Genomic DNA, 19,198 nt, shown 5'->3' on the forward strand with positions numbered 1-19,198 from the left:
GACTGTAAGGGGGATGAGACAGTACTTCCCACCTCATTTTGTTAGTTGAGCAATATGAGGATGTGCATTGTCTTGCAGGAGAATCACACCTCTCCTTTGAGATCCACAACATCCCTCTCTCATGGCTGGTTTCACATTGTTTAAAAGCAATTTTTCATTGTTTTGGTTTTGAATTAAATTTTTGTAATTTTGAGTGGTAAGAACTAATACTCTGACAATTAATTTTGCTTTAGCCTGCCACTGGAGCAATAAATCATAAATGAGAGAAAAACACTGATATAGAACTTATGTCGCAAAGAAAATGTGCCATTTATGACAACAAAACACAGTGCGGACAGAAGCATCTGCCGACAGCAAATGCAGCAGATGCTCTAGGACGAAACGTATGCAGTGCTTTGAAGAGTATGCAGTGCTTCGTAACGACAAACTGCTTTCAATGAGCTTGGCATCACAACTGTTTAAATTCGATTCATTTGAGCTGTTGAAAGCAGAGCATGCCCAGCACAGAGCTGAATTCGCATACGAGCAGCAGCTTCTCCTGCTTCCCACTATTCGAAGTGTTGCTGTTAGACCTATAAGCAGTTGCTGCAAGCAGCGAAGTGATACCCGGAAAAATTTTTCCAGTGAGCCCAAGCTGCCAGATTTGCACATGCACAGAGCAGTTAAGAGTTGTAGTGGAGAGTAGTCTCCATGTGACCCTCTTTTACATTTTGTGATTTTGCTGTTCTGTCTTCATTTGTAGCTTTCAGATCAAATGAAGACAAAAACAGATTTCTAAGACTGGGAGCTATCAAATGACTGAAAATACATTCTCGTAGTTATGGAAGACTAAAATGTGTTGTTAGCATCAGTTTTCTGATTTTTTTTTTATTTCCACATTATTGGTAAGCAAGTGCTAATTGCTTTGCAGAACTATAAAGTTATTTATGTTGGTTTGCTGAAGAAATTTAGCTTTTATTAATGTTTTCTGCAAAGGTCGTCAGTTTATTTGAAACAAAGTGTTTCATTACACAATATTAGCTAGTTTCAACTGTTTGCTGAATTTCAAGTATAGCATTGTGCCATAATAAATAACCAAACGTAAAGTAATACACTAATGGTACTCCGAGGAAGTTGGCTTCCCAAAAACCTCACTGAAAAGCTTTAGCAGAATTTTACATATTTGCCTTTCGTGAAACGCAGGTCTCTTTCGATCACAAGACATGTTTCATGTTTTATCATTGTAACTCCCCACAAGCCTTTATATTGACTCCTGGAATAGAATATAAATTCCCAATTACACAGTTTCTTGGCTTCACAAGTAACCTTGTTAATTTTTATGCGGTCTGGTGTATACAAACAACTGTTATCTCTAAGAAATTCGTATTCCTTCTTACCAGCTTTCTGTGGTGCTGTCTTGGTGCAAACTTGATTGGAAATGCTACATAACATTATTGGGGGGGAACACCGATGTTGAAGTCACCAAATACCAAAATATTAGGGTACTTTGAGTTTTAGACCCTAGTCTTGAAGTGAATATTGTGCCTAGAATTGCTTTCTAATTTTGCATTCCTTATCTGGATAGGATATGATGATAAATTGCCCTAAGAACAATAACTCCGTATGTTCCCACTCAACAATATGCCACACTACAGCACATGATCATGTGACGCTCCGCTATGCACAAAATTCCAAACAGAAGCACAACAAAAGGTGGATGAGCAGATCAAACACCGAGCATGGGCTTCCTACATCATAGTATCTGTGCATGCATGGTAACGGCTGCCTCCTGGTGCTCTCTGGCAACTTCTCAAATGAACTTATTGCTAAGAGGTTGCTGGAAAATATTGCGAATAGTGGTTTGAGAAGCATTACTTTCAAAGTAAATTTCCTTTTATGCAAGATGAGAATGTGAGATGAATTTCTTAAATTACAGAGTGTTTGACTCTCATTCAAAACTTAACACTTTGAGGACCACCGACTTAGAAAAATTTCAGGACCAGAAGATCAGACATCTACGTTGTCATTAAAAATTTTACTGGGACATTTGTGTTTAATATACCTTAAAGGATAACACAAGTGAAAAAAAAGCCAATATTATATGTGAAAGTGTAGCTTTTCTTGTAGCTATACTATATGTATATGACGTTTCTGAAAGTATTTGTATGGAGTGTAATCATGCATGGAAGTGAAATGTGGACGATAAATAGTTTGGACAAGAAGAGAATAGAAGCTTTCAAAATGTGGTGCTACAGAAGAATGCTGAAGATTAGATGGGTAGATCACATAACTAATGAGGACATATTGAATAGGATTGGGGAGAAGATAAGTTTGTGGCACAACTTGACTAGAAGAAGGGATCGGTTGGTAGGACATGTTCTGAGGCATCAAGGGATCACCAATTTAGTATTGGAGGGCGGCGTGGAGGGGTAAAAATCATAGAGGGAGACCAAGAGATGAATACACTAAGCAAATTTAGAAGGATGTAGGTTGCAGTAGGTACTGGGAGATGAAGAAGCTTGCACAGGATAGAGTAGCATGGAGAGCTGCATCAAACCAGTCTCAGGACTGAGGACCACAACAACAACAATACAAAAACATGCAGTGTAAATGTTGCTGCACATCAAATATCTTTCCAAAATGTGTTTTTTATTTCCTGGGTTTTGTTTCCTGAATTGCTTGGAAGTGTATAAAGCCTTTACCATTTAAAGGGTTGATAAGTTTTACATTTCTGAGGGAATGTATGCTGTGACTTAGCACAGAGAAAGTGTATTTTTGCCCCGGAAAAAGTGTGTTTTTAACTGTGAAATTCTGGAATTTTTTTTCCCTTGTCTGAATGTGCGCCCTGTGCTAACAAAGAGCAATTTTCTGTGTGTTTTCTTCATATATACATGCTAATAGCATCTGTGTCTGTGCAGGTTCCAGAGTTTCATAGTAATGTGGAATATCATAATGTTTTAAACCTTGCAAATATGAGTTATGAAGAACGTGGTATGCAATCAAAATCACTTACTTCTCCTGAAGACCTATATATGAGTTATTTATTAGCTAATTTCTTGGAAATTCTTTCGAATTATGTTGACATTTCATTGGAAATTTTGTAAACATTTAAAAAATGGAAAATAACTCTGATGATTCCATCAATTGTGATTTGAACAATGATTGTTGTGCTAACTAGAGTCCATAATAAAAATACAATAGCTTCCTTGCCCAAAGAAAATATATGCAGTAACAGCTTTCATAGAAAAAAAAGCTGAATTTTTTTGGTTAAAAGGAGGAGAGAGAGAAAGCACTTACAGTTAAGCAAGTGCAACGTCAGTTTGCTTCATAAAATTTGTACGTAAATTGTATAAATAAAGTACGAAATATGCACCAAAATGAAACTCACAAAAGTGTGAAAAAATGAAGAAAAGAAAAAAAAACTGTTTAAAAGACTTAGAATTGCTCATGATCATCGTTGATCTGTTACTGGGGAATAGCTACTTCTGGTTACATAGATTCAAGAAATTATGCAGAAAATGAAGCTGCAAAATTATGAACTTTACCGCAACAAAACACAGAGAAGATGTCATTGATAGATAATACTATGGAGAAATTGTAGTGAATGTGAAGACACAGCTTCTTGTTATCCCTTAAAACACTGCAACATCTACATGCAAACCACACTTTATCGTTTTGAATGGGGGGGGGGGGGGGGGGGGGGAAGGGTTGCATGTGCAGTCAGTGAATGCTATGACATTTTCTTATACAACTATGCCAGTGATATTAATCAGTGGGTTAATGTTTCCCATGTTTTACATCTGTCTTTAAGAACTTCAGGGCAAATTAGGACCAAAAATGTAAAAAAAGGAAGGCTCTTTAATTGAAAACATTTTGTAATCGATGTAGTAAAATCTGGAAAAATGGGAGAGAATAATTTTCCATATTACTGCCAAAATATCTTACTACGATTTGTAGAAATTTTGTTGCACTCTTGGCCTGGACATAGCGATACCCCCGTCTTTAGGAATGTTTTCACAGTATAAAGTATTTTTTTAAAAATTGTCAGAAATGTAATTTCTGGTAGTATTGTTAAACATCAGTTATTCATGCATTGTCAGTTTACATCACCACATTTTACGAATTTGTCAAGTATGCTTGTTATGCATCACTGTATGCAGAATGGCAGCAACCATTTCTTCCTCCATCCTGCTTCACTCTAAATAAAACTAATAATTAAAGTGAAGTGCGTGAAATAATTAATTATTCTTTCATAAGGTGTTCCTGTTGTAAAGAAAATATTTGTTTTTATCATACAATAGATGCTTCACATTTTTGTGATGATTGCAGGGAACACAATAGGAATTGTTTCACTGTTAGTGTAATATACATTATTCAGAAATTATCAAAGAACTGTGCTACCAGAATTAATGTAAAATATTTCATGTCAACACATTAAAGTTCCGATTGTCACTTGTGTACCAATTACATCTGGAAAAGCTTAGCTGTCAATATGAACTGTAAGCTATTCAAAAAATTAATAGTTTGAGAAATTTTTGGTATTATTTAAGTGCTTAAAATTCGTGTATGTGCACTTTGCACTTTGTGCTATGCGGTGCTATATTCCCTTATGTCGGTGCATCTGCTTGTTCACTGACTCGTGCGCTAGACAGGAAGAACTGTACAAAGTGGTGTTGTAAGTTTTTTGTGTGGCAGAAATGAGTAACTTTATGTATTTTAAAAATTTCCTTGCTGTCCACCTAAGCAGATAAAATTTTGACAGTCCTAGCAGGTAAAATTTTGACAGTGCTTGTTTTTCGGTGTATTCTTTCTGTGAGAAAAATTTCGGGGTAGTATAATATTACTGATATTTGAAACAAAAAAAAGTAGTATTATAAAACTTTTTTATTACAACTGCTGGTGTCAAAGCCTCTGAAATAGTAAAATGGTGCTTAGAAAATCTCTACTTGCTTATCAATTGGTTTGTATTCTGCCATGCAGCATCAGATTCGTTTGCATAATTCCGTTGCCTGGATACTGATAGAAAAGATCGGTAAAAGAGATCTCAGGGATGCTGAAATAAAAGTTTGATAAGGTAAATGCCAATTGAACACTAGTAGCGTTCAATTGTGGCCACCAAACACTGTTCTAAAATACAACATAATAAATTGAGATGGGACATTAATGGAAGAGGAAAGTAGGTTTCTTGATTCAGACATGGTTATTATAATTAAATTTATGTAATTATTTAACCAAAAGTTACAGGAAGGAGAGTGACACATACATTTTGTGAAACAGCCATCTATATAAGCATTTCTTCGGAACATTCTTTATCAGAACAGCACAAAAATACATTCCCGATATTAAATCATGACCTTTTCTCCTTACTTTACAGATTTATTTACACAGAGGTAATTTATTTACTAATAGAAAATGTATTCTTAATGTCTTTTAGCATTAATTAAACATTTGGTGTTTATTCTATTAATTATTTAGAAAGCAACGTTCCATTGCCCCCTTAAACACTTGTTTCTTATTTTGTCTCTAGAGATAGAGATCAATGGTTCAACTGTCGTAAAATTAGTATACATTGTGTTACAGAGGAGTAAATAAACATCAGATTCCAATATAATCATTAACAAAATATGCCGTCCACTTGGCAGATCTTTTAGGGAAAATGTTCAGTACATTCACATTGCTCTTCACTGTCTTTGTGTGCCTGTTTCTCAAAGTTTGTTTAAATACATCTGTCTTTATAGAAAATGTCCATTAACTTTTATTAAATATACAGAAGTACAATGTCAAAAACAAAGATTCCATGACTTACCAAACGGGAAAGTGCTGGTAGATAGGCACAATTAAAAAAAAAAACACGCAAACACACACACAAAATTTCGAGCTTTCGCAACCCATGGTTGCTTCATCAGGAAAGAGGGAAGGAGAGGGAACATAAGTTCTTTCTGAGTTTATCATCTTTCTTGTTCTTTTATCTTTTGCCTTTTTTACTGATATTTTTCTCTAAGAATCTGACTAACTTTTCTGTAACTATGAAACACGCGTGCACACCTGATTGACACATCACAAAACTTTATCAGTTTGGCGCCCTCTGTTAAGGAGTAGGCAGGACTGTTGGCTCGCACAGTGACTTCTGGCGGCGATTCCAGGAAACCTACTGCCCAGCTAAATACCCATTGTAGCTGGAATGCGTGTGAATGGTTCTGGCGGCTGGCCACGCCCCCACTCCTGCTTGCTCCATACAAGTGATGACCGCTATCATTAGTTGATAATGATAATCAAAGCAAAGTTGTATCAGCTCTACAAGCATTAGTTCAGTATCGCAGAGCTGCCATAGGGAAAAATTTGATTAGTACAACAGAGTTCACTTTCACTATTGTCTTTTGTGTGCATTGTTTTTGTGACCCAGGTCTATCTTTAGGGAACTTTATTTCTCACTAGTTTGTAGTTGGCACCATTGTCTACAGATCATGGCATATTTTCAAACTGAGTGAGTCGAGTTCTTGTCCACTGATTTTGTCAACAAACAGTCCTCGTTTATGTTTTAGTGTGCTCACTACAGGCATTTCAAGAATATCTGCAGAAATGAGTCCCTTTTTCTTACCCACATGAGTGTCCCTGGATCACATTTACTCCTTGTACAAATTAATTCGCTTACTTATTACATTTGTCTTTCTTACAAGTGCATATTTTACATGAACAATGTGTCACTCATGGGTTTTTGGTATGTTAGCCATGTTTGTTACAATGCATTGCTCCTGGTCTAGTGTTCACAACATTATTTACCGCCCTCTTTTTATGTTTCACAGATTGAGTATTTTTACCTAGGTTATCATCATGTTTCCATGTATCCTTGAAATAATCCTATTCTAGGTACAGATCAGCAAAGAGAAAAGCATAAACAAAATACAAACAACACAGACCAAAATCACGAAATTAACACATGCTTCCGAAATCACATGTGGCAAAAATGTAAACTTCGGCTTCGCATAAGCTCTCATAGCTAATGGTTTACATCACTTAACATATAATGAATCGTGCTGATTAAATTATGCCAGTACACCTTTACATAGCAATTTCCTATTTCAAAATAGAATTCACATCAACTCATATTAAATAGATAAGTAAGAGATTAACTTACTTTAAATAATTCACATACAAAATAAAATATCAGTCCAGTAGCACCTTTTTCTGGTTCTGCTTGACTTATCAACTAGAAATGCTATCTTTCATGCTGCTATCATGTTAATATTTACAGTCTCGGTATAGTTATTGCATGGCCTGTACAACTTCCTTTCAGTAAATGGTCAGTTCAATTTAGCGTCAGTCTATATAACACAAGTGTGACCAGAGAATGCTATCTGTTTACACACAATTAATTGCCATGTTTAATTAATTGGTCTTTGCTTGGTAGTGCTCAGTGTATCACCTATTTAATCCGTAGAAATTAAACTTGAAAAGAATTCTTACCGGAATATAACTAGTTATACTGACTATTACTGTCTCTTGTTCTATATACACTTAGTTGTGAGTAACTGTTCATCTGTTTATATTTGTACGAGGAAACAAATTATAACAACATATCTTCATTTCTCATATGGCTTTTGTTCATCACTTTCCTGTATCTTGTCCTATGCAAAAATGTCTTCCATAATAAACTTGTCACACTTTTAGAGTTCATGTAACTAATGCCGAAATAATCTTTTCACACAAAATATTCAATCCTCATTTTCATATTTCACAGTTCTAGTGGTGCAGTGAGATACTTTCTCGTTACATAGTCACTTTTGACAACATAAATATACTTTCATGAAAACACATAGAAAAACATCATAACTACTATTTATATTCAGAAAATACTTGAAACTGAAAGATCATTACTGCATCTAATGTCAAACAATGTCAGAAGTTTTACACACCTTCTAGTACCATATATAAAAAATATAGTATGGTAGGTTCAACATAAAACTTTAAAAAGTGTGTACATTCACAATACAGAGTGCTAGAGAAAATATAAAAGACAAAATACTTTGACATCTGGCCAAACATCCTTACTGAACATATTTCTTTAGGTCCTTTTGGTGATTCAGGATACGCCAACAGGTAACTTCCTTCATGAGGTATTCAGATAATCTAATACAGACCTATTACATTAGTTGCCATTTCTTGTTCTTTCTTAATAAAAAAGAAGAGTTAGGGTATGTTCTCAACAAGATTTTATCTACAGTTTTGAATTCTTGTATCTTTCCCAGTTTCTTATCATAAGCTGTTTTTCTCAAAACAGCTGCTGAACTGAGGGCAACCATAGATTGCCCAAATCCCTCCTAACATAACAATTTACTCTCCGTAAACTGGGGAAGAGGATTCACCCATTCAATTCTCTCAGGCATGTCAAACATGAGCAAAGCTGGTGTTTGCTCTGTAGAAGTATGCAGCAGATTGTTAACCACTTGCTAAAATAGTGTAATAGATTCAACCCATTTGGTTTGCTTGTGAGTAACATATGTTCTAATGAACAGTTGAATTCTCAAAAAATCTGTTCAGTGGGATTTGATTCATGATGGGAAATTACTTACCAAAATCTGCTTGATGCTATTTTTTAGCAAAAATCTTTTCCATTTTCTGCCAGTGAAATTTGGTGCATTATCAGATAATGCGGCATTCAGTTTTCCGAGTCTCAGAATATAATCTTCCTTGACCCATTTGATTATGGGTGCTGCAGTGGTGAACATAGTAGCTAAACAATCACACATATTTTGAAAATAAGTCATACAAGGTGATCAAATATTTTACTCCACCTCTTCCTTGTGGATGTGGGCCCGATACACCGATCAAAGTAATTTCTCCAAGTTTGTGAGTCAGTATAGTATGCAGAGCTACTTTTGATAGGTATATTAGATGGCTTTAATTTTCTGACACACTGTACACATGCATAATAAACGATGCACACACTGGTGCAAATTTGGAATATAACAGTACTGTGTGATCTTTCATTTGCATTTCGCATCATCAAAGTGTCCCCATGCTACATGTGTGTGCAACATAACATTTTCTTTATATCTCTCTGGAATGCAAACACATCAGGAATCAGGTTGGTCACTTTGCCTATGAAACAGCAAATTATGGTGCACTTGGTAGTACTGTGACAACTTATGATTAGCGTGTTCTGTAAGCATGAACTTGACTTTTGCCCATTTTGTATCTGCATCCTGCAGTGTGTCCATATTTCTGTACATTTCTAGATGATACTGTTTATGGAGTGTATCTTTCATTAAAAGTACCTTGAGATGAGACATCTGTTATGTAAGACCTGGTAGACCTTGTGGAAGCCTGGACAGAGCATCCACTACCACATTATCCTTGTCACTGATATGGACAACTTCATTATCGTACTCCTGTAATAGGAAAGTCCATCTGACTAATCACTGGTGCAACAACTTAAACACCAGCAGAAAGTTCAAGGATTGATAGTCATAATACACTTTGATATGTTTACGATGAATATAGTAGTTGAACTTTTTATGGGACCAAGTCATGGCTAATGCCTCTAATTCTGTGGCTGAGTATTATCTTTTGCATTCCATGAGCACACAGCTTGCAAAACAAATTACCCTAATTTTGCATTTGTCATCTTCCTGGAACAGACACACCCCTAAACAAGAGCACAACGTGATGCAGAAATCCATCTGCGTGTTTGGGTGGTGCAAGAGATTCAACTTTAGTAGTGCCTGTTGAGTTCAGTGCCTCCTAACATTTGTCAGACCAGTGCCATACCACATTCTTTCTCAATAGGTTCAGCAACACAGGACCATTCGTAGATTGATCAAGCAGCAACTTGAGGCTGAGAAATGCCTTTCAAAAATGTTCAAATGTGTGTGAAATCTTATGGGACTTAACTGCTAAGGTCACCAGTTCCTAAGCTTACACACTACTTAACCTAAATTATCCTAAGTACAAACACACACACACACACACCCATGCCTGAGGGAGGACTCCACCAGGATCAGCCGCACAGTCCATGACTGCAGCGCCTTAGATCGCTCGGCTAATCCCATGAAAGAGAAACGCCTTTAAGTGCTTCTTAGTTGGAGGAGGTGGAAAATTTCTATGGGCTTAATCCTTTTGGAGCTAGGCAAAATTCCTAACAGCAGAATGATGTGCCCAAGGAATTTGATCTTGTTCTTTGCGAATTTAGAGTTTTTCAAATTGGCGGTAACTCTGTACTCTGAAAACTTACTGAGCACCCTGTCTAACAAACTCAGGTGTTCCTGCTAGGTAGCTGTTGCGATTTGCAAATCATCATCATATAGTGTGACCAGGTCTAACAGCTCAGGTCTTAAAACAGTATCTGGTGCTGAAATAAATACACCGACACTGACATTCAGACTGAATGGAAGCACTTGAAATTGGTACGATCTTCTGGCAAAGATAAAAGCGGTGTACTTTTGCAAATCTTCAGAGAGCGCCATTTGCCAGTACAAATAGCGGAGGTCTATCAATGATAGATACCGCACTGGGGAATTGCTGTTGCTGCTTCTCGAAAACTTCTGGCCCGGTTCTTAGTGGAACTAGTGTTTTGTTTGCAGATCGGGCATCAAGAGCAAGGCACACTCCTCTGCCTGCCTTGGGCACAGATAATAATGGGTGGCTGCATGGTGAAAGGGAAGGCTCTGTAGTACACCACCGTATCATTTTCTAGAGTTCCTGTGTGACAGCAACCCTTTTGGATGGAGCAGAATAGGTAAGTTTTATGCAGTATGACTTCCATCCAATGAACATACTCCTTAATCACACCACACTTTAATGAAAATGCCTGGACATATTTCTCCAGTAACATACATAATGCTATTTTCTGATTGTCTGATTTGCATCATATGAGCAAAGAATCTATTTCATTTTGCCCACTGTTCATTTCAGGTGCAAGCTTTGTGTACTGTGAATGGTCTTGCACCCACAGTACTCTATTCTTAATAAATTTAACTTGTTTTCCTTGGCACAGTCTGCTGTGTTTATTTTTTGTCTTTATCAGATCCAAAACAAACTCCTCACCTCGAACTGTATATGGCATTTCCCATGTGGGAGGTAGATCTTTCCGTCCCGTTCCCACATGAATTTAATTCCTGTGAGACAGGACATGGTTAAATTTGTCACAACAAAAAACATGCATTGATCTGCTCTTTTCTCGAATTCTACACCTATCTGTGCCAATCTGGCCTCTGGTGCCAATAGCACCAGATACCATGCAGTTTTGAACTGACAGAGTCGGAATCTGTACAGACTGTGCTATTTTCTTAAAGCAGTTAGCTTCTATTATGTTTTTGCTTGCACCATTACCTAAAATTGTCATGGGAAAACCTCCCACAACTGCTTAAATAACGGCTTGTACGTACTCTGATGGACTTTCAGTATTATTGTCTACCTCGTTAAATAACTCTTGATAGATGTCAGTCTCATCATTATGTCAGAGCATGATTATCTGTTCATTCAAATTATTGCCCCCGTTCCGTCCTGCAAGCGTCATCAGTGAACTCGATAGTTGCGTTTAGTTTGTCACCCTGGACATTGTTGTTGGTACCACGTCGACTATTGGGACTTCCTGATTATAGTTATTGATGTTTCGATTTATAGACGTACCTTGCCCTTGATTATTTTGTGACCACTGATTATTGTGGCCTTGACTCCTATTATTGTTTTGTTAGTTCCCGTTTAGATTATTTTGATACCCGGGATGATACTGATTTTTCACCTTTGCCTTTGAAAGAGTGTCTGTTCATTTTGTGGACCACGATTGTTGTCATTCCAATTTGCATGTCTGGTTTGCAACATGCTGCCATTACTCTGTGCCTGTTCTTATTGGTGGACTACGAACCATTGTTGCCAATGGTGCTTTTCACGTCCTCTTGTATTAGGTTCATAGTACTGAGCACTGACAGAAAGTGTTAAAGGTCAAAATCAGGGACCATTGTTAACTTTTCCCTTATGTGCACACACAATTTTGCCTTCAAGATGTGTAATATATCTTGGTGCACGGCCAGCTTTTCTCAGTATCTCATTAAATTAATGTATTTTTTGAAACAGTTCCTAAGTCCACCCTTCTTTGGGTTGTATATTTATGGGCTGAAGATCTGCTTTCGAAGGCATTCTTGTATGCCCACTGACCAGCGTTTAGCAAGAAAAGCCTTTTCGAATTGTTCATAATGTATAGAGTTCTTTGTGGCTTCGGTAGCCCACAAGGTGCTCTCTGCCTCTCATTCCATGACCTAGGCAATACATTGTGGAATGAACATATAAAAACTATGGGATGGGGTTGTCTTTTGTCTGTTGTAAAGACCTGAAATTGTTGGTGTTTTAACAGGCTTTCTTCCTGAAAGATCTGTGTTAAGGTCACACTTGCCCCCTTCTGATGATGCGATTGTTGTATTGCGTGGTTTACAGGCTGATATGCTTCAAAGTATGGCCCTGGGCTTTGCGCACCTGCATTGTATGCATCTTGCATTTGCGTATCGATAGCTGGTGATTTGTGTGATGGCTATGGTATTATTTCCACCACACGGTGCGCTTCTTTCACCTGTGATAAAAGTTTGTCTCGCCACTATGGAAAGTCATGATGTATCATGTGCTTTATGTGGTCTATTTCTGAACATAGCGTTTGTTTTGCCATGCCGAGTTTGGCCATTGCTTCACTCCCAGCTGATTATATTGCTCCTTTCCACTCTGAATTTATTATATTGGTGAGCATTTTGTCCTTCTGCTCAAGCCTCTTAGTGAATTCAGTCTTTAATTTTTCACCTTGCTCGTCTAGCCAGGTTTCCAACATTTCTTCCGGTTCTACAGACAAGCTGTCAACATGTTGCGCTGATTCATGCATCATATCTCCCATTGCCTTCTGTGCTAATTGTGTTGTGTCCACATCTTTTGATAGTTGGGAAACAGTTTCTGGTAAACGCTTATAGGCCTTCATTAGACTGGTATTTTCGTATAGCATTTAGCAACAAAGCCTACTACAATTACTAACTTGCAAACTACGCAAAATGCAGAAAATCCAAAATTGGCCATGAATTAAATGAGCTACATATTGCAGACAACAAAAGTAGAGGCAACTGGTAACACATTGATAACCATACTTTTTCTTTCCCGTGTCGCTGCTTAAAGTCTACTTTAATACCTGTTACATCAGTTAATTTCATTTATGTATTGAGTATTCGTCATCAGTTTTTTCTTTACTCCAACAATACAGTTGATTAATGAAAAATGGAACAAGCAAGCATCAGTTAACATCATGCAATTTTTTGTTCGAGCAACACGTTGGCTATCCCAATATAATATTACTGATATTTGAAAAAAAAAAAGAAAAATAGTACTATTATAAAACTTTTTAATCATGTTTTCTGGTGGTAAAGCTTCTGAAATGGTAAAATGACACATAGAAAATCTTTACTTGCTTATTAATTGGTTTTCATGCCGCCATTCAGCTTCAGATTCTCATCAGACCAATGAGAACATTGACCGACAGCACTGACCAATCTCTAAATTGAGCAGTTTGCATAATTCTGTTGCCCGGATACTGATAGGATAAATGCCAATTGAACACTAGTAGTTCAGTTGTGGCCACCAGACAATTCGTCATCAGCTCTTTTTCACCGCAGCCTGAAAAGGTTTTAAATTACAACATGATGTGGCATTAATGGAGGAAGAAAGTAGGTTTCTTGATTCAAACATGCCTATTATAATTAAATTAAGTAATTATTTAATCAAAAGTTACAGATAGGAGATTGACTCTAATATTTTATGGAACAGCCATCAAAAACTAATATGAGAGAGGGAAGAGAGAGAGAGAGAGAGAGAGAAAGAGAGAGAGAGAGAGAAAGAAATATCACAGCTCCTGCTTTTATATAGTCCAAAACAAATTACGACAACTGTCTTCAACTTGCGTTACAGTTTCGAGGTGGCACAGTGGTTAGCACACTAGATTTGCATTCGGGAGGACGACAGCTCAAACCCCCATCTGGCCATCCTGATTTAGGTTTCCCAAAATTGTTTCAGGCAAATTCCAGGCTGTTTCCTTTGAAAGGGCACAGTCAACTTCCTTCCCTTTCCTTTCCTAATCTGATGGGACCGATGACCTCGCTGTTTAGTCCCTTCCCCCAAATCAACCAACCAACAGTTTCGATATATAAACATTTCTGTAGAGCATTCTTTATTGGAACAGCACAAAAATGCATTCCCTATATTAAATCATGACCTTTTCTCCCTACTTTACGGATTTATTGACACAGAGAAAATTTATTCTTAATGTCTTTGAGGATTAATTAAACATTTTGTGTATATTCTATTAATTATTCAGAAAGCAACATTTCAGTATGTTTAACATGTCGAATTGGACTATTCTCTTTTAAGTATCTGTACAAAACCTTTAAACTAATCACATAAATTACGAGAAGTCTCCAAGAATTATGAGAGCAATTATTATCCGCTCTCATTGAGTACATAGCTAATAAGTTCTTTAACCTAACCTTACAGATTAAAAAATTTTATATTTAGAGTTTCAGAAGTATGGGAATGGCGTAGTCACATATTCGTGTGTTAACAACTTCTTTAATACTTCAGTTTGTATTTCCACAAAACAGAAATGTTATTATGAACTGTCACTATAAGTTAAATAGGTAATTACATTTGAACCTGACTGTAATTAGTGAATTTTCACTAGACAAAGTTGGTGCTACTTCATGGTGACATAATCTGGGATTAAAGTTTATACAGTGAAGATTTTAGAGTTTAGACTGATATGAGGTCTTTTTTAATCTAAGGTCAAATGCTTTATATAATCAACTGTAAGAGTCAGGGTGTGGAATGTCAGAAGTTTGAATGTAGGAAGGCAGCTAGGAAATGGGAAAAGTGAAGGCTCAGTCTAGATATGGTGGGGATCAGTGAAGTGAAATGGAAAGAAGATAAGGATTTCTGCTCAGACAAATATAGCATAATATCAACAGCCGAAGAAAGTTTATATGAAAGGAGTAGGCTTTGTTATGAACAGGAATGTAGGGTTGAGAGTGAGTTACTGTCAACAGTTCAATAATAGTCAACAGTTCAATAATAGTCAACAGTTCAAAAATAGTCAACAGTTCAAAAATAGTCAACAGTTCAAAAATAGTCAACAGTTCAAAAATAGTCAACAGTTCAGAAATTCAGGCAACAAAGCCCGAATCAACAGCAAACCAACACCAACAACAATAGTTGAGGTGTCCGTGCCAACTTCACAAGAAGAAGGAGACGATGAAGAAATTAAGAAAGTACACAGCTTGACAGTTGCTAAAGAACAACTAACTTTTACTAAGGAACAGCTGCCAATTCTATGGAACAACTAATAATTGCTACAGAACATCTGACCAATGACAGTAAAAAGAAAATGTAGAGGGCAGGACATGTTAAGTGTAGAAAACCTTGTGCACAAGAACTCTGTATGCATTCAACATTTAATGCAATATTGTGTTTGAGAGAAGGTTGGTATGGAACCAATTACTGCAACATCCCACGTGGTACGACATCATCATTTTAGTGGTTGTGATGGTTCAAAGCCACAGTAATGGGTGTGTCCAAAAGTGTCATCTTGCGACTAAAGAAAGCCATTGAAGGTGGGAATTCTATGCCAAAGCATGCTTGTGGTTGTAGATGGACCACTACACCACAACAAAATTGATTATAGCCCTAGTGGCGAAAAGGAACATGTCGCCACTGATATACGTTCCTCTGCCGGAATCATTTGTTACTTATGGGACTGCAGAGATTCAAGATTCATTACTGATATTTCTTTACATGCTAATAGAAACTACCATTCGGAAACTATTTCATCATTTTCTAATGCACCTACCACAATATTTCCCTTTTCTACTGCTAGTGTCTGGTGATCCACCAATGCTTACCTTTTTTTCTTTTTCTCCACATTCTGCCCTGATCTTTCTTTGCATTTCTTTGTAACAGGCAGGCCCATACAATCTCCTTAATGTTGATTCTTCTGGTGTTTCAAATTTGTGTATTTCGTAAGAAAATTTCTGAGTTCTGAACTTCACAACGTAAATAAAGGAATATCAAATGAAAGAAAAGTGTTACGTAAATGTGCATAATATATGGAACTTTTTTAAAATATGATATGTGAATAGGTAGCTGCTTCGCCTAAAAGAACTTGTGAAGCACCCATTCTGCCTCTAAATGCTGCAAGACATGAGATTGCTGTGATGCATTTACTGATTTACCACATTTTTGACAGAATAGAATTCATCCATCACTTGTAAAGGTGCTACTAATTGGCATTATATCACCAGTCACTTCACATAAGACAATGTACTGTATAAAAGCTCTGTTTTAAACAAAATGAGGGTAATGATTGAACACTGTTGTTTAGATTGCATCAGCCTTTGACATAAATAAAGGACTCCCCTTTCAGATTGCAGGCAGCATGTGTAGTGGAAGTCACTCACTACGGAATATGTTGTCATAATATGACAGTGTACAAGATTTTTTTAAAAATTTGAAGCTGACAAAGAATGTGTGCTTAGAAAAATTATTTAATTTTTTCTTTTTTTTTTCTTAATGAACTTTTTTTTTTTAATGTGAGATAGAATTTTGCATACAATTGAAGTGAGCTGTTTTGGGAATTTCTGTCTTAGTTATAGTTTTTATCTTCAAGCAAAAAAATATTTATGCAAATAAAAGTCCAGTCCCTAATAATAATTATGGGTAATTGGAACAAAGTATTAGGGAAACGAATAGAAGAAAGAGTTACAGGAGAATATGGGCTTAGTAGTATGAATGTGAGAGCAGAACGTGTTCGAGTTCTGCAATAAATTTCAGTTAGTAACAACAAAACTCTGTTCAAAATTACGTGAGGAGGAGGAGGTATACTGCAAAGAGGCCTGAAGGTAGGGAAAGATTCCAGTTGGATTAGGTTGTGGTCATACAAACATTCTAAATTCAGATATTGGATTGTAAGGCACACCCATGAGCAAATATAGACTTCAATCACAGTACAGTAATCATGAAGAGTAGACTGAAGCTTAAGAAAATTGTCCAGAAGAATCAGTGTGCAAAGAAGTGGGTTACTGAGGAATGACTACATGTATTTGAAGTTGTCTGAGTCTATAGATACTGTGATAATGAAAATCATAGTAGGCAGTTCACTTGAAGTGGTATGAACGTAACTGCAAAGATACCTTGGGTAACAGTAGAAATACTAGAATTGATTATGTAAAGAAAGAAGTACAAAAATGTTCATGGAAATACAGAAATGTATCATTTGGGAACTAAGTAAATATGAAGTGCAGGAAAGTCAAGGAAAAATAGCTATAGGAAAAATGTGAAGAAATTGAAAAAGTAATTATTGGGGAAAGACTGACTCGTTGTGTGCATGCCCCCCCCCCCCCCCCACACACACACAGAGTGGGGGGGGGGGGGGGGTGTCTGATGATGTGATTGAGGAAGAAATGGGAGTCAATATGGAAACAGTAAGTGATTCAGTGTTAGAGTCAGAGTTTAATACAGCTTTGAAAGACTTGAGATCAGATAAAGCAGAAATTCCTTCATAATTTCTGATTGAAACAGGGAAGTAGCCGCCAAGCAACGAATCAGATTGGAATTTAAAAAAGACAACTATCAGGTATTGGAAAAAACATCATCCACGCAATCCCAAAGGGAGCGAGGTCAGTTAAGTGTGAGAAATATTGCACAATCAGTTTAATGGTGCACCCATCCAAGTTGCTGACAAGAATAACATATGGAAGAATAGAAAAGGAAATTGAGGCTCTGTCAGATGACATCATTTTGGCATTTGGAAAGGTAAAGGCACTGGAGAGGTGGTTCTGACATTGCGACTGATAATGGAAGCAAGGTTTAAGAAAAATTGAGAGAGCTTCATAGCATTTCTCAATATGGAAAAAGCACTCAACAATGTAAAGTGGTGAAAGGTGTTGGAAATTATAAGAAAATAGAGGTAAACTTCAGGGGAAGGCAGATAATGTACTAAATGTATGAGAACAAAGAGGGAATTTTGAGAACGGAAGATCGAGAACAAAGTGCTCTGATTAAAAAGGATGTAAGGCCAGAACGTAGTCTTTTGTTCCTGCCGTTCAATTTAAACTTCGAAGGAACAATGACAGAATCAAAAGAAAGGTTCTAGAGCAGCATTAAAATTCAGTGTGAAAGGATATCTCTGATAAGACTTGCAGGTGACATTGTTACTCTGTCTGCAAGTGAAGAATATTTACAGGACTTGTTAAAGGGAATGGAGTGTCCAGTGAGTACAGAATATGGCATGAGAGTGAACTGAAGAAAGGGGTTGTTTGGGGGGAGGAGACCAGACAGTGAGGTCATCGGTCTCGTCGGATTAGAGGAAGATGGGGAAGGAAGTCGTCCGTGACCTTTCAAAGGAACCATCCCGGCATTTGCCAGGAGTGATTGAGGGAAATCGCAGAAAACCTAAATCAGGATGGCCAGACGCGGTATTGAACCGTCGTCCTCCCGAATGCGAGTCCAGTGCACTAGCCACTGCGCCACCTCACTCAGTCTGAACTGAAGAAAGACTAAGCTAGTGAGGAATAGCATGAATGAGATTAGTGATAAACTTAACATCAAAATTGGGGACCACCAAGTTAAGTAATTCTGCAGAGTAACACGTGACGGGTGAAGCAAGGAAGACATAAAATGTCATCTAACACAGGCAAAGAAAGTGTTCCTGTCTGTTAATATCAGACATCAGCCTTAATTCCAGGAAGAAATTTCTGGTAATGCACATTTGGAGCAAAGCATATATGGACTGTGGGTAGAGCAGAAATGATGAGATTCAAAGTGTTTAAGATGCAATGCTGAAAATTAAATGAACTGATTGTCTAAGGAATGAGGCGATTCTCCACAGAATGGATGAGGAAAGAAGCATGTGGAAAACACATGCAAAAATACGGTACAGGATGACAAGACATGTTGAAGACATCAGTGAATAACTTGCATGCTAATAGAGGGAGCTGTAAAGGGTAAAAACTGTAGAGGAAGACAGAGATTTGTGTTAAACTTAACAAACAAAATAATTGAGAATGTAATGTGCAAGTGTCAGCCTGACATGAAGGGGTTGACACAAGAAAGGAATAGGTGGTGGATTGCACCAACCGGTCGGAGGGCTGGTTGCAAAAACAGGAAGAAAGTGTACCTAATCATTAATAGTTAATTACTTTTTTGATTA

General features: G+C 37.1%; 1 protein-coding gene across 2 annotated transcripts in view; it reads left to right on the forward strand.

Moving 5' to 3' along the window:
• The window catches only part of LOC126100913 (splicing factor, arginine/serine-rich 19-like), a 142,443-nt gene that overhangs the window by 108,379 nt on the left and 14,866 nt on the right, over positions 1 to 19,198 (forward strand). The window lies entirely within an intron of this gene.

Source organism: Schistocerca cancellata, chromosome 9, assembly GCF_023864275.1.
Source record: "Schistocerca cancellata isolate TAMUIC-IGC-003103 chromosome 9, iqSchCanc2.1, whole genome shotgun sequence".
In the NCBI taxonomy this organism is placed as follows: Eukaryota; Metazoa; Arthropoda; class Insecta; order Orthoptera; family Acrididae; genus Schistocerca; species Schistocerca cancellata.